Raw genomic sequence first — 13763 nt, forward strand, 5'->3', positions numbered from 1 at the left:
CAGCGGTAATCCACATGGTCCAATAGAATCAATTTAGAGGAGGACAAATGATGATTCGAACCAGCACTTGGAATCATTTTATGAGATCTGTAGCATGATGAAGGTGAATGTAGTTCCACTAGAAACAGTGAGACTACTACCGTTTGGATTTTCTTTAAGAGACAGAGTCCAAGCAGTGGCTTAACTCCTTTCCAGCAAACAGTATAGCATCTTGGGAGCAACAATTTTTAGACAAATTTTATCCACCAAGCAAAACAGCTTACATGAGGAATCTAATAGCAAGCTTCAGACAGATAGACTTAGAATCATTATTTGAAGTATGAGACAAATTCAAGAGTATGCTCAGACAGTTCCCTCATCATGGGTTTGAGAAGTGGTTAGTCCTACATACATTTTATAATGGCATCAACTATCACACGAAGATATCCCTCGATTCTATAGCGGGAGGGGTATTAATGAACAAGAGTTTAGATGAAGCCAAAGACATAATTGAAAATGTAGCCCTGAACCATCATCAGTGGGCATCTAAAAGATTTGGAGGCTCCTTTCCTGGGAATCAAATCAAGGCTTTAGGAATGCAGTCACACTCATGTTTGCAAAGTTGGATGCTTTGACCAAAAAGTTTGAGACTATGGGAAATAGCACTGCCAATGCAATTGTGTGTGTGTGTGTGCGAGACTTGCGGAAGTATAGATCATGCTCAAGTTACTTGCCCCCTAGGGCCAATCTCTGCACAAATAAATCAATTTAAGCAATGTGATGCAGTAGTTAGTTACAATTAAAGACAAATAAATCCGTACTCCAACACTTACAACCCTGGGTGGAGGAGTCATGCAAATTTATCTTACCGGAATAATCAGGACCAGGTACCATTTGCAGGAGCAAAGCTAAGCTACCAACCTGGGCAACAAACTTATCAACAACAACCATCACAAGGATATCAATTATCAAGGATAGAGAAGATGCTTGAGGAAATTCTTACTGAACAAAGGGAAATGAAGAATGAGATCAAGCAATTAAATCAAAGAATGGATAATTTTGAAAATCACCAAAAGATGTAAGATAGCTAGATCGTCCAGATAGCCCAATATTCTTCAAGAGCACTGATGTGCGTAGATTATATACATTTTTATGTATATTTGGACACACATCTACTTGCATTTCATTAGCATAATCTATATTTAGTGTACCCTATTTCATTATAATGTTATACTTCCATTATATTTTGTTTAGAAATATGCTCTTCACATATTTTGATTGACAGGATGCATATTGGAGTGAAAATGGAGCAAGAACGCACATGAGAATAACTTTGGAAGAAATCAAGCCAAGGTCATGTGACTCACACGGCCGTGCTCCCCCACCTGAGGCAAATCAAGCCATGGCCGTGTGAGCCACACGGCCGTGTCAATATCCTGTGACTAGGCATCACACGGCCGTGCCAACTTCCGAGAGGTGAAGAAAGCTACGGCTATGTGAATCCACATGGTCGTGTGACTTTGGCAGAGAAGAAGAAGGCCACGACCATGTGACCCACATGGCTGTGTGACCCACATGGCCGTGTGACCAGAGCCGAGGCCAAGAAGAAGCCGATAGTGTGGATCCACACGGTCGTGCCATGCCAAAACAGAGCTGTACTGAATTCTGGCAGATTGCAGACCGATCGTAAAACGGCCATAAATTTGCACTCGGTTGGAGTTTCGAGCTATTCTTTATACTAAAATGTAGCTAACTTCAAGGTCTACAACTTTGCTTCAGATCCAATAGAGAGATAGCATTGTCTACCAGTGCTAAATGGCATGTCTGTGCCTCCCAACCGTGGGTTCATCTAGACCTCCGCCCAGACTACAAACCAAATTTTGAACCGTCATAACTTTCAGCTCACTTGGAGCTAGGGATCGATCCAAGTATCAGATTGTAGATAATTTCACGAGCTACAACTTTCAGCTCGGTTGGAGCTAGGGCTCTGATTCCAAGTATCAGATCCAAGTACCTTAGGGGGAAACCCTAGAGCTTCATTCACCTCCATCCCTTGACGATCCGTCCATCTCCGGAGCAATGAGGCATCTCCAAGACATATATCGGAAACATCAGCAAGTATCTCTTCTTCCCTTTCTTCTCACATCTAGGGTTGTAAGTATGCTTTACTTTATGTTTTGGGGCTGTTCTTTCTTTGCAATGGAGTAGATCTCCTTTATAGGATTAGGGAGTATTTGTGATGTGATGGAAATGTAAAACTATGTAGATTTGCCATGTTTCTATTTAATGACTTGTTAATGCCTTGTTCAAGTTTGATGAAATGTGTGTGTGTGAAGCTTATATATATCTTTTGCATGTTTTATCAAATAGTTGTATATAATTGTTAATTCCGTAGGGGGGATACCCTAGATTGTATGATCGAGAGGCGTCATGACAGGGCTGCCCCACTAACGGACGTCTAGGGTATCATCTTGAAAGGAGAAGAAAATCTCCACAAGAAAGTAGGGGATCATGCATAATCACTATTTCTATTTCTATGTTATTGTATGTTAGTGTGTTTCTGTGTTGTATGATCAAGGGGCGCTAGTGACAGGTTGCCCCGCTAACGGACTTCATAGGAATTACTTCTATTTAGTAGCATAGGACATGGAGTAGGATATTATGCCGACTTATCTACTGTAGGAGAGAGTGAGAGAGTCGGTAATGCATCTAACTTCCTACAAGAGCATGAACATAGAGGATAATAACTAAGTAATCTATGTAATATCGCCTAACATCACAAGGAAACCGAAATCCTAGAATCGTACCTTAAATCATCCTCCATCCTCTTAGCTCAATCCCCTCTCAAGATCCATTATCTCTCTTCCCTCTTTTCTTTCTCTTACTTTTTTCCCAACCAATCTTACGTTTGTCTGGATAATTCGCCGTGCGAAGTTAACTAGTGCTTAATCAACAATCCTTGTGGATTCGATATTCTTTTATTACTGACGACGAAACCGTGCACTTGCGATTCGTAATAAGTTTTTGGCGTCGTTGCCGGGGACTGTTTTCGATTAACATTAGTTGATTAGCATATGAGTTACTTTAGACATTTTTCTTTTTCTTTTTGCATTTACTTTCTAGTTTTTATTATGCATTTTCTTACTTGTCTTTAATTCTGCATTTTTAGTTTTTCTTATAATTTTTTTTAGATATCTTGAGCACTAACATGTTAAGCAGGCCTTTGAGAGAATTTTTCACACCCATGAATGCAAGTGCAAGATCTCCCTTCTATAAAAATCATGACTCAGAAGATGATGAATTTGAGTTCCTTTGTGGAGTGTGTGGTAGCACATCTCATCCAGCTGTTATTTGTCACTTCTTCCAAAAATCTGCTAATACTCCGGAACTTCAGTATTTGATTCAACCTCAACATCAAGATACATATGAGCAAGTTCCTGATACTTATGGCTATTACTAGGGAGATCATCAAATTCAGAACCTTCAACCCCAGCTAATTCTAGAGCAGAGTGAGCAGTCATTATTCTAGCAGCAGATCTCTGACTCGCCTCAATATTACAATCAATTTAGGATGGACCATCAAAATTTAGACTACAATTACATGCAAAATGTTGAGCATATTTCCCAAGTAAATCAGAGTCAGTCAGAGTGTCAGGATGACTCATCATTAGATGGACCACATCATTCACTACCAGATGAGCCGACTGACTTGGAGGACTCCTAAGACCCAAATACTCTCGCTCCCAATTAGATGAAGATCACAACACAAGATTCTGAAGAGCTAATGGTACAATGGGGGATCCTAACTTTATGACTATTACTACAAATTTCTAATAAAGCTGTTGATCCTTCTATTGATGATATTGTTGTTAGTGGACTCTTTACCACTTATGTTGATGATGTGGATAAAAGTGTAGGGACAATTACTATGGAGGAAATGTCCCAAGGATCACCTGTTGGAGTGTATACTGAAAGCCTAAGCTTTGTAAACATTCATTATGAATAAAGAATCACATTTGGTCTAATTATCTACATTTGTTTGTAGTTGTTCATTTAATTTATATTGTAGATAACATAGTATGTGGTGTCACATACAGAAGATGATGTTATCAGTACCTTATAAATTATAAACAGTAGCTCACAACCAGAATGGAAAGGAACAAACCATTAGAAAGTCGTAGTGTAATTAGGTATTAGTTTATCTTGACTATATAATTACACTAGTACACTCAGAGTGTATTGAGTAGGACCATTTGAGGTCGTTCCTTTTATACTGACTTTATAAAGGAATAAAGACCTCAGTTATTATGGAAGTGTGTGCTCTTAATCCTAATATAATAACAAGCACATATGTTTGATATTTATTTCTTTAATTTATCAATGGGTGAGATTTAGTTCGATGAATCAATAAACCCGATAAATTGGGAAATGGTATCACTCATAGTGTGTGTTGTTGATTATAGAAGCAAACTGTGTCCTAGTGATACTAGGTTGATAATGTCCTCAAGAGGAGCTCATAAAGATTGTCATGTTAAACCCTACAGGTGGACTTAGTCCGACATGATAATAAGGTTGAGTGGTACTACTCTTGGACTTAGATATTAATTAAATGAGTTGTCGGTGAACTCACTTAATTAGTGGACATTCGATATCTTAAACACAGGGAGACTAACACACTCATAATAAGAAGGAGCCCAAAAATGTAATTTGGGATTGGTGCGGTAGTTCAATGATAGTTCTCTAGTGGAATGAATTATCATTGATAAAATTAAGTTGTGTGTTCGGGGCGAACACGGGATGCTTAATTTTATCGGGAGACCAAAACCAATTCCTCCTCTCGGTCCCTATCGTAGCCTCTTATTTATAGAGTTCTATACCCACCTATACCCACCTTCTATACCCACCCAATGGGGGCCGGCCAAGCTAGCTTGGGAACAAGCTAGGGCCGGCCTAGGTATGATTTTGGGTGGCCGGCCCTAGCTTGAACCCAAGCTAGTAGGGCCGGCCAAAAATAAATTAAAAAGAAATTTAATTTTAATTTTTATTATTATGTGGAAGATATATTTTAAAGAGAATTAAAATTTTTCTCTTGTAAAAGATTTACAAAAGATTAAAGAAAGAGATTAGATCTCTTTCCTTATTTGTAGATTGGAGAGTTTTTTATTTTTCTCTTTAAAATTATTCACATGTTAATAAAATTAAAATTATAGATATTTCCTTTTATTAACCATGAAGAGATTTTTAAAGAGAAATTTTATTTTTAAAATTTCCGGAAACAAATAAGGAAAGTTTTAATTGTTGATTGAAACTTGTCCAATTTGCTTCCTCTTGATGTGGCCGGCCATTAGAGTTTATTTGGGAAATTTTATTTTATTTTTCTCAAATAAATCATGTCAAGGAAATTAAGGAAATTTTATTGTAAATAAATTTCCTAATTTGCCTAGGCCAAGGAATATAAAAGAAGGGGTAGGGGTGCCTTCATGAGACACAACCTCTATTATTTTCTCTCCCTCTTTTGTTCCTTGGTGTGGCCGGCCATCCTCTCCCTCTCTTCCTCTTGTGGTGGCCGAACCTCTCTCCCTTCCTTGGAGCTCTTGTGGTGGCCGGATACTACTCGGAGAAGAAGAAGAAGAAGGAGAGAAAGCTAGCATCTCTTGGAGCTTGGTTAGTATTTTGATTTTCTTCTTTGGTAAAGTTCTTCCTTTGTGGCCGAACCTTGCTTGGAGGAGAAGAAGGTGGTTGGTGGTTTCTCATCTTGGTAGATCGTTGCCCACACAACGTCCGAGGTTAGAAGAGGAATACGGTAGAAGATCAAGAGGTTTTTCTACAAGGTATAACTAGTAATTTCTATTTCCGCATCATGCTAGTTATTTATGGAAATAATACCAAATACAAGAGGCTTACGTTCTAGTATTTCGAATATGTTTTTTTCGAAGTTGTGTTCTTTTGTTTCTTTCTTTTCATTGTGATTTGATTGTTCTCTTTGGTTAACCTAAAGTTATTTTAGGAAATTAAATATTAGCTTTCTATTAAAGGTTTTGTCTAGTCGGTGGTGGTTGCTCCCATATCCAAGAAGGCCATGTGCCTCGCCACGTCAGTACTGGGAACCTTTTATGGAAATTAATATTTAATGGAGTTAATAACTTAAGGAGACTTGGGTCGAACATGTTAAGTTCCGCAGGAGATCCAAGTCAAAACCTAAAAGAACAAATAGATTAAGTTTTGGATCAAACGTGTTAAGTTCCGCAGGAGATCCAAAATTTAATTTAAAAGAACACATGGTAGCTAGGAAAAGGTTCAGATCTTTGTACAAAATTTTTGTACAGAGGAACCTATAGGCTTTCCGAGTAGCAACCAACAATTGGTATCAGAGCTAGGGTTTTACCTCTGTGTATTTGGTATTTAGTTTAATTATGCACATGTCATACATAATTTAGGCAGGTTAATAGTAGGATGTGCTAACTCTATGGATGCAGGATCCAACTATTATGGCTTTTAGTTAATTATGTGTGTGATTGGACCCTTGGACATGTCAAGGGCAATTTATATGTGTGTGCATGATTGTATTAAAATACAGGAGGAGTATTTAGTTTTATTAGGATTTTATTTTGATCTAGATACATGTACATTCCTTTTATGGAATATAGGATCAAAATGTAAAATTCTATTTATGTCATGGATCGAATCTTGCAAAGCGTGGAACCTTCTAAGGACCGAGGCGCAGTGGAACTCGGAGCAAGATGGATGCGGTAGCCAAATATGGCAGCAGCTTCGGATGACAACACACGGAGGATAATTAAAGATAAAAGCCATAATAGTTGAAAATTAGATTTTCTATTTATTGCTTTTATATTGTCTGTGCATGTTAGTTTACAAGTTTAGTAGGCTAGCATAGTTAAAATTCCTCATTTATAAATAACTAAGTGGGAGAGGGATTTTTAAGTAAATTCCATGGTCTCCATTACTGGTTTGTAAGTGAAGCAAACAAGCTTGCGCGTTGGCTCTGAGTGCCTTCCTCTATAACGGATGAGCTTGTTTGCGGATCACTAGAACAGACTTCCATTTTTAGATGACTATAGGAAGTTAATTAAGAGCGTGTGATCTTCCCCAACGGAAGGGGCATAATCTTATTAATGGACTTAGTGTCAAGTAATGGTGTACACTTAGACACATCTAATAGTATCCTCCCCAACGGAGTCACTGCTATTATTTGTGTGACCAAATAATACCAACTATTAATTTTATTTGTCAAAAAGTTAGGTTGACAAGATAATAAAATTAATGAGTTTAAACCCTCCTTTTACAAATGTTGAAATTGTATACGTCCACACTAACGTGGCATACAAAATTCACGGTGTTATGAGGTGTTGGTTAATTTTAAAATAGTATTGTTTGAGGAATCAATATTATTCTAAATTTAGAGTTCTGACCAAAAGTTATTTGTGATTCTTAGGATGACTTTCAACCCACTGTCCATCATACTTCAACAAAATAGACTTACTGGACCAAATTGCATAGATTGGAAAAGAAACCTGGATATTGTTCTTACTGCTGAAAGCTATAAATTTGTACTGACTGAGCATTGCCCTGATGCACCCACTGGTGAATCTACCCAAGAGGAGATTGAATATCATAGGAAATGGGTAAAAGCAGATGAGATGGCGCGGTGTTACATTTTGGCTTCAATGTCAAATGTATTGCAACATCAAGATAAAGATTTACCAACGACTTATGATATTATGAACAATCTCAAGGAACTCTTTGGTCATCGGATAGGGCTTCTAGACAAGAAGCTATGAGAAAGATAATGACCACCATGCAAGAGGGTACTCCTGGGATCATATCCTAAACATGATGGCTTATCCGAACGAAATACGATCCTTGGAGGAGAAATTGATGGGGAAACCCATCGATATGATCCTCCAAACCCTACCTAAAAGTTTTCGCCCGAACTATAATATGAATAAAAGGATTTATTCATTAGGGGAACTACTGACAGCAGAAGGGTTATTTCGTCACAATGCTCAAATTCACTATGTCGAAAATGGTTCTACTTCTAAACCGAAGGAAAGAAGAAGAAGAAACAAACTGTTCAAAGAAAGTGAATAAATCTCGAGTACGGGATTTAAAGTTGGAATGAAGAAGACGAAGGGCAAGTGCTTCATCTCGCAAGGCGGGACATTGGAAGGCGGACCGTCCTCGTAAGAACCAAAACAAAGGTATATCTCATACTCTAGTTGTTGAAACATGTTTAGCGGTGTTATCTACCAAGACCTGGTGTGTAGATACGGGAGCCACTGATCATGTCTGCAATTCTTGGAAACCCGACGACTATCTGAAGGGGAGATTACTGTCTACATGGGCAATGCCACTAAGGTGGCAGCTGTTGCAGTGGGAGACGTCTACTTATCTTTTAGTAGAAATAGAAATTTGGTTTTAAGAAATTGTCTTTATGTACCCAGTTTTAGAAAGAATTTAATTTCAGTTTCTAAACTGTTTTTAGATGGATATTCAGTTTCTTTCAGTAACGATGTAGTTATTAAAAGAAATAAAGTGATTATCTGTTCTGGTGCATTAGTTGGTAATTTGTATATTTTAAATCCAATTTCTTCCACAAAGCAAAACATGGAAATATATAACTCATCTTCTAATTCTAATAAGAGAAAAGAACCTTCAGAAATGAACCAAGCATATCTTTGGCATCTAAGACTTGGTCATATTAATTTAAGTAGGATTCAGAGGCTTATAGCCGATGGACTTTTGAGTTCATTAGAGTTGGAAAACTTTCCAACTTGTGAATCTTGCTTAGAAGGTAAAATGACCAAGAGGCCGTTCAAGGCCAAGGGGTATAGAGCCAAAGAAGTGTTAGAGTTGGTTCACTCTGATTTGTGTGGTCCTATGTCTGTCCAGGCAAGAGGAGGTTTTGAATATTTTGTCTCTTTCATAGACGATTATTCAAGATACGGATACATTTACCTAATGCGCCGCAAGTCTGAGTGCTTTGATAAGTTCAAAGAATACAAGGCTGATGCGGAGAAACGATTAGGTAAAAGTATCAAGACACTACGATCTGATCGTGGTGGCGAATACCTCTTAGGAGAGTTTAGGAATTACTTATCAGAGGCTGGGATTCAATCCCAATTGTCTGCACCTGGAACACCTCAACAAAATGGTGTAGCAGAACGAAGGAATAGGACTCTTATGGAGATGGTTAGATCGATGATGAGTTATTCAGAATTACCAAATTCATTTTGGGGATATGCTCTGGAAATAGCAGTATACGTTCTGAACTTAGTACCTTCTAAATCAGTTTCTTCTACTCCCATAGAATTGTGGAATGGGCGAAAACTCAGTCTAAGACATATTCGGATTTGGGGTAGTCCAGCACATGTGCTGGATCTTGATAAGTTAGAATCTCGTACAAGTTCGCGTGTTTGTAGGATATCCCAAAGGAACGAAGGTGGTTTATTTTATAGTCCTAAGACCGTAAGGTCATTGTTAGCACCAATGCCCGCTTTTAGAAGAAGACTATATAATGGATCACAAGCCCGAGTAAAGTCGTTTTAGAAGAACTTAGAGAGGACATGTCTACTTCATTACCAACAGGACAAGATGAAATACCACAAGAGCGCAACACGTGTCACACATGATACACAACCACGCATGCCTCGTCGTAGTGGGAGGGTTGTGAGGCACTGAAGATTCATGTTTTTGGGAGAGTCTTGGACTTGATCCCGGTAAACATGAACCTGATCCCATGTCATATGACTAAGCACTCCAAGATATAGATGCAGATCTTGGCAAAAGGCAATGAATTCAAATAGAGTCCATGTACTCTAATAAGGTCCAGGAGCTTGTAGAACCACTGATGGTGTAAAAGCCGTTGGATGCAAGTGGATCTACAAAAGGAAAAGAGGACGACGGGAAGGTAGAAACCTTAAAAGCTAGGCTTGTTGCGAAGGGTACACTCGTAAAGAGGGAATCGATTATGAGGAAACCTTTTCACCGGTAGCCATGCTTAAGTCTATCCGGATACTCTTATCCATTGCTGCTCATATGGATTATGAGATTTGGCAAATGGATGTCAAGACAGCTTTCCTTAATGGAAGTCTTGAAGAGAACATCCATATGAAGCAACCAGAAGGGTTCATTGAAAAAGGCAAAGAGCATCTAGTGTGCAAGCTCAATCGGTCCATTTATGGACTGAAGCAAGCTTCAAGATCTTGGAACATCCGATTTAATGAAGTAATCCAGTCATATGGATTTATTCAAAGTCCGGATGAGTCTTGTGTATATAAGAAGTGTAACGGAAACGTGGTGGTATTTCTTGTACTATACGTAGATGATATTTTGTTAATTGGCAACAATGTCAAGGTATTATCAGACGTAAGGGTATGGTTGTCCAAACAATTTGATATGAAGGACTTAGGAGAATGTGCACACATTCTTGGGATCAAAGTTATAAGGGATCACAAGAAAAGAATGTTGTGTCTATCCCAAGCTTCATATATAGATACAATCCTTGCTCGTTTTAGCATGCAAGACTCCAAGAAAGGTTTCTTACCTTTTAGACATGGAGTAGCTCTATCTAAAGAGATGTCTCCAAAGACATCAAAAGAGATAGAGGACATGAAAGCAGTTCCTTATGCTTCGGCTGTAGGAAGCCTAATGTATGCAATGCTATGTACGAGACCTGATATCTGTTTTGCCGTAGGCATGGTCAGTAGATATCAGAGTAACCCTGGACAAGGACATTGGACTGCGGTAAAGCATATATTAAAGTACCTGAGAAGGACTAGGGATTATATGCTAGTTTACCAAGTAGATGATTTGCTCCCTGTGATTACGGATTTTCAATCAGATAGGGACAATAGTAAGTCTACATCAGGCTATGTGTTTACTTTAGGAGGTGGAGCCATTTCATGGAGGAGTGTTAAGCAAAATGCGTTTCGGACTCAACCATGGAAGTTGAGTATGTAGACCTCCGAGGCAGCTAAAGAAGCGTATGGCTCAGGAACTTTCTAATGGACTTAGATGTGATTCCTGGTTTGCCCAAGATTATCACAATTTATTGTGATAATAGCGGTGCGATTGCAAACTCGAAGGAACCACGAGCTCATAAGGCGAGTAAACATATAGAGCGCAAGTACCACCTGATACGAGATATCGTGAAGCGAGGAGAAGTTGTCATCGCCAAGATTGCATCAGCGGATAACCTGGCAGATCCTTTCACTAAGGCCCTTCCGGCGAAAGCTTTCGATCGGCATATGGAGGGAATGGGAATCAGATGTATGGTAGAAGATATGGCAGCTTAGTCATTAGTATAAGTGGGAGATTGTTGGAGTGTATACTGAAAGCCTAAGCTTTGTAAACATTCATTATGAATAAAGAATCACATTTGGTCTAATTATCTACATTTGTTTGTAGTTGTTCATTTAATTTATATTGTAGATAACATAGTATGTGGTGTCACATACAGAAGATGATGTTATCAGTACCTTATAAATTATAAACAGTAGCTCACGACCAGAATGGAAAGGAACAAACCATTAGAAAGTAGTAGTGTAATTAGGTATTAGTTTATCTTGACTATATAATTACACTAGTACACTCAGAGTGTATTGAGTAGGACCATTTGAGGTCGTTCCTTTTATACTGACTTTATAAAGGAACAAAGACCTCAGTTATTATGGAAGTGTGTGCTCTTAATCCTAATATAATAACAAGCACATATGTTTGATATTTATTTCTTTAATTTATCAATGGGTGAGATTTAGTTCGATGAATCAATAAACCCGATAAATTGGAAAATGGTATCACTCATAGTGGGTGTTGTTGATTATAGAAGCAAACTGTGTCCTAGTGATACTAGGTTGATAATGTCCTCAAGAGGAGCTCATAAAGATTGTCATGTTAAACCCTGCAAGTGGACTTAGTCCGACATGATAATAAGGTTGAGTGGTACTACTCTTGGACTTAGATATTAATTAAATGAGTTGTCAGTAACTCACTTAATTAGTGGACATTCGATATCTTAAACACAGGGAGACTAACACACTCATAATAAGAAGGAGCCCAAAAATGTAATTTGGGATTGGTGCGGTAGTTCAATGATAGTTCTCTAGTGGAATGAATTATCATTGATAAAATTAAGTTGTGTGTTCGGGGCGAACACGGGATGCTTAATTTTATCGGGAGACCAAAACCAATTCCTCCTCTCGGTCCCTTTCGTAGCCTCTTATTTATAGAGTTCTATACCCACCTATACCCACCTTCTATACCCACCCAATGGGGGCCGGCCAAGCTAGCTTGGGAACAAGCTAGGGCCGGCCTAGGTATGATTTTGGGTGGCCGGCCCTAGCTTGAACCCAAGCTAGTAGGGCCGGCCAAAAATAAATTAAAAAGAAATTTAATTTTAATTTTTATTATTATGTGGAAGATATATTTTAAAGAGAATTAAAATTTCTCTCTTGTAAAAGATTTACAAAAGATTAAAGAAAGAGATTAGATCTCTTTCCTTATTTGTAGATTGGAGAGTTTTTTATTTTTCTCTTTAAAATTATTCACATGTTAATAAAATTAAAATTATAGATATTTCCTTTTATTAACCATGAAGAGATTTTTAAAGAGAAATTTTATTTTTTTAAAATTTCCGGAAACAAATAAGGAAAGTTTTAATTGTTGATTGAAACTTGTCCAATTTGCTTCCTCTTGATGTGGCCGGCCATTAGAGTTTATTTGGGAAATTTTATTTTATTTTTCTCAAATAAATCATGTCAAGGAAATTAAGGAAATTTTATTGTAAATAAATTTCCTAATTTGCCTAGGCCAAGGAATATAAAAGAAGGGGTAGGGGTGCCTTCATGAGACACAACCTCTATTGTTTTCTCTCCCTTTTTCCTTGGTGTTGTGGCCGGCCATTACCCTCTCCCTCTCTTCCTCTTGTGGTGGCCGAATACTTCATCTTTCTTGGAGTTCTTGTGGTGGCCGGATACTACTTGGAGAAGAAGAAGAAGAAGGAGAGAAAGCTAGCATCTCTTGGAGCTTGGTTAGTATTTTGATTTTCTTCTTTGGTAAAGTTCTTCCTTTGTGGCCGAACCTTGCTTGGAGGAGAAGAAGGTGGTTGGTGGTTTCTCATCTTGGTAGATCGTTGCCCACACAACGTCCGAGGTTAGAAGAGGAATACGGTAGAAGATCAAGAGGTTTTTCTACAAGGTATAACTAGTAATTTCTATTTCCGCATCATGCTAGTTATTTATGGAAATAATACCAAATACAAGAGGCTTACGTTCTAGTATTTCGAATATGTTTTTTCGAAGTTGTGTTCTTTTGTTTCTTTCTTTTCCTTGTGATTTGATTGTTCTCTTTGGTTAACCTAAAGTTATTTTAGGAAATTAAATATTAGCTTTCTATTAAAAGTTTTGTCTAGTCGGTGGTGGTTGCTCCCATATCCAAGAAGGCCATGTGCCTCGCCACGTCAGTACTGGGAACCTTTTATGGAAATTAATATTTAATGGAGTTAATAACTTAAGGAGACTTGGGTCGAACGTGTTAAGTTCCGCAGGAGATCCAAGTCAAAACCTAAAAGAACAAATAGATTAAGTTTTGGATTAAACGTGTTAAGTTCCGCAGGAGATCCAAAATTTAATTTAAAAGAACACATGGTAACTAGGAAAAGGTTCAGATCTTTGTACAAAATTTTTGTACAGTGGAACCTATAGGCTTTCCGAGTAGCAACCAACATCACCTCCTTTGATCGCACAACCAATTGATACTATGAAATT

The 13763-nt window shown here is 38.0% G+C and overlaps 1 non-coding gene across 1 annotated transcript; it reads right to left on the reverse strand.

Moving 5' to 3' along the window:
* Positions 1–260: 260 nt before the first annotated feature.
* On the reverse strand, positions 261–367 carry LOC122007593. The gene has a single exon (XR_006119055.1). It is a non-coding gene; the product is annotated as a small nucleolar RNA R71 (small nucleolar RNA).
* Positions 368–13763: the final 13396 nt, after the last annotated feature.

This window comes from Zingiber officinale, chromosome 7B, assembly GCF_018446385.1.
Source record: "Zingiber officinale cultivar Zhangliang chromosome 7B, Zo_v1.1, whole genome shotgun sequence".
In the NCBI taxonomy this organism is placed as follows: Eukaryota; Viridiplantae; Streptophyta; class Magnoliopsida; order Zingiberales; family Zingiberaceae; genus Zingiber; species Zingiber officinale.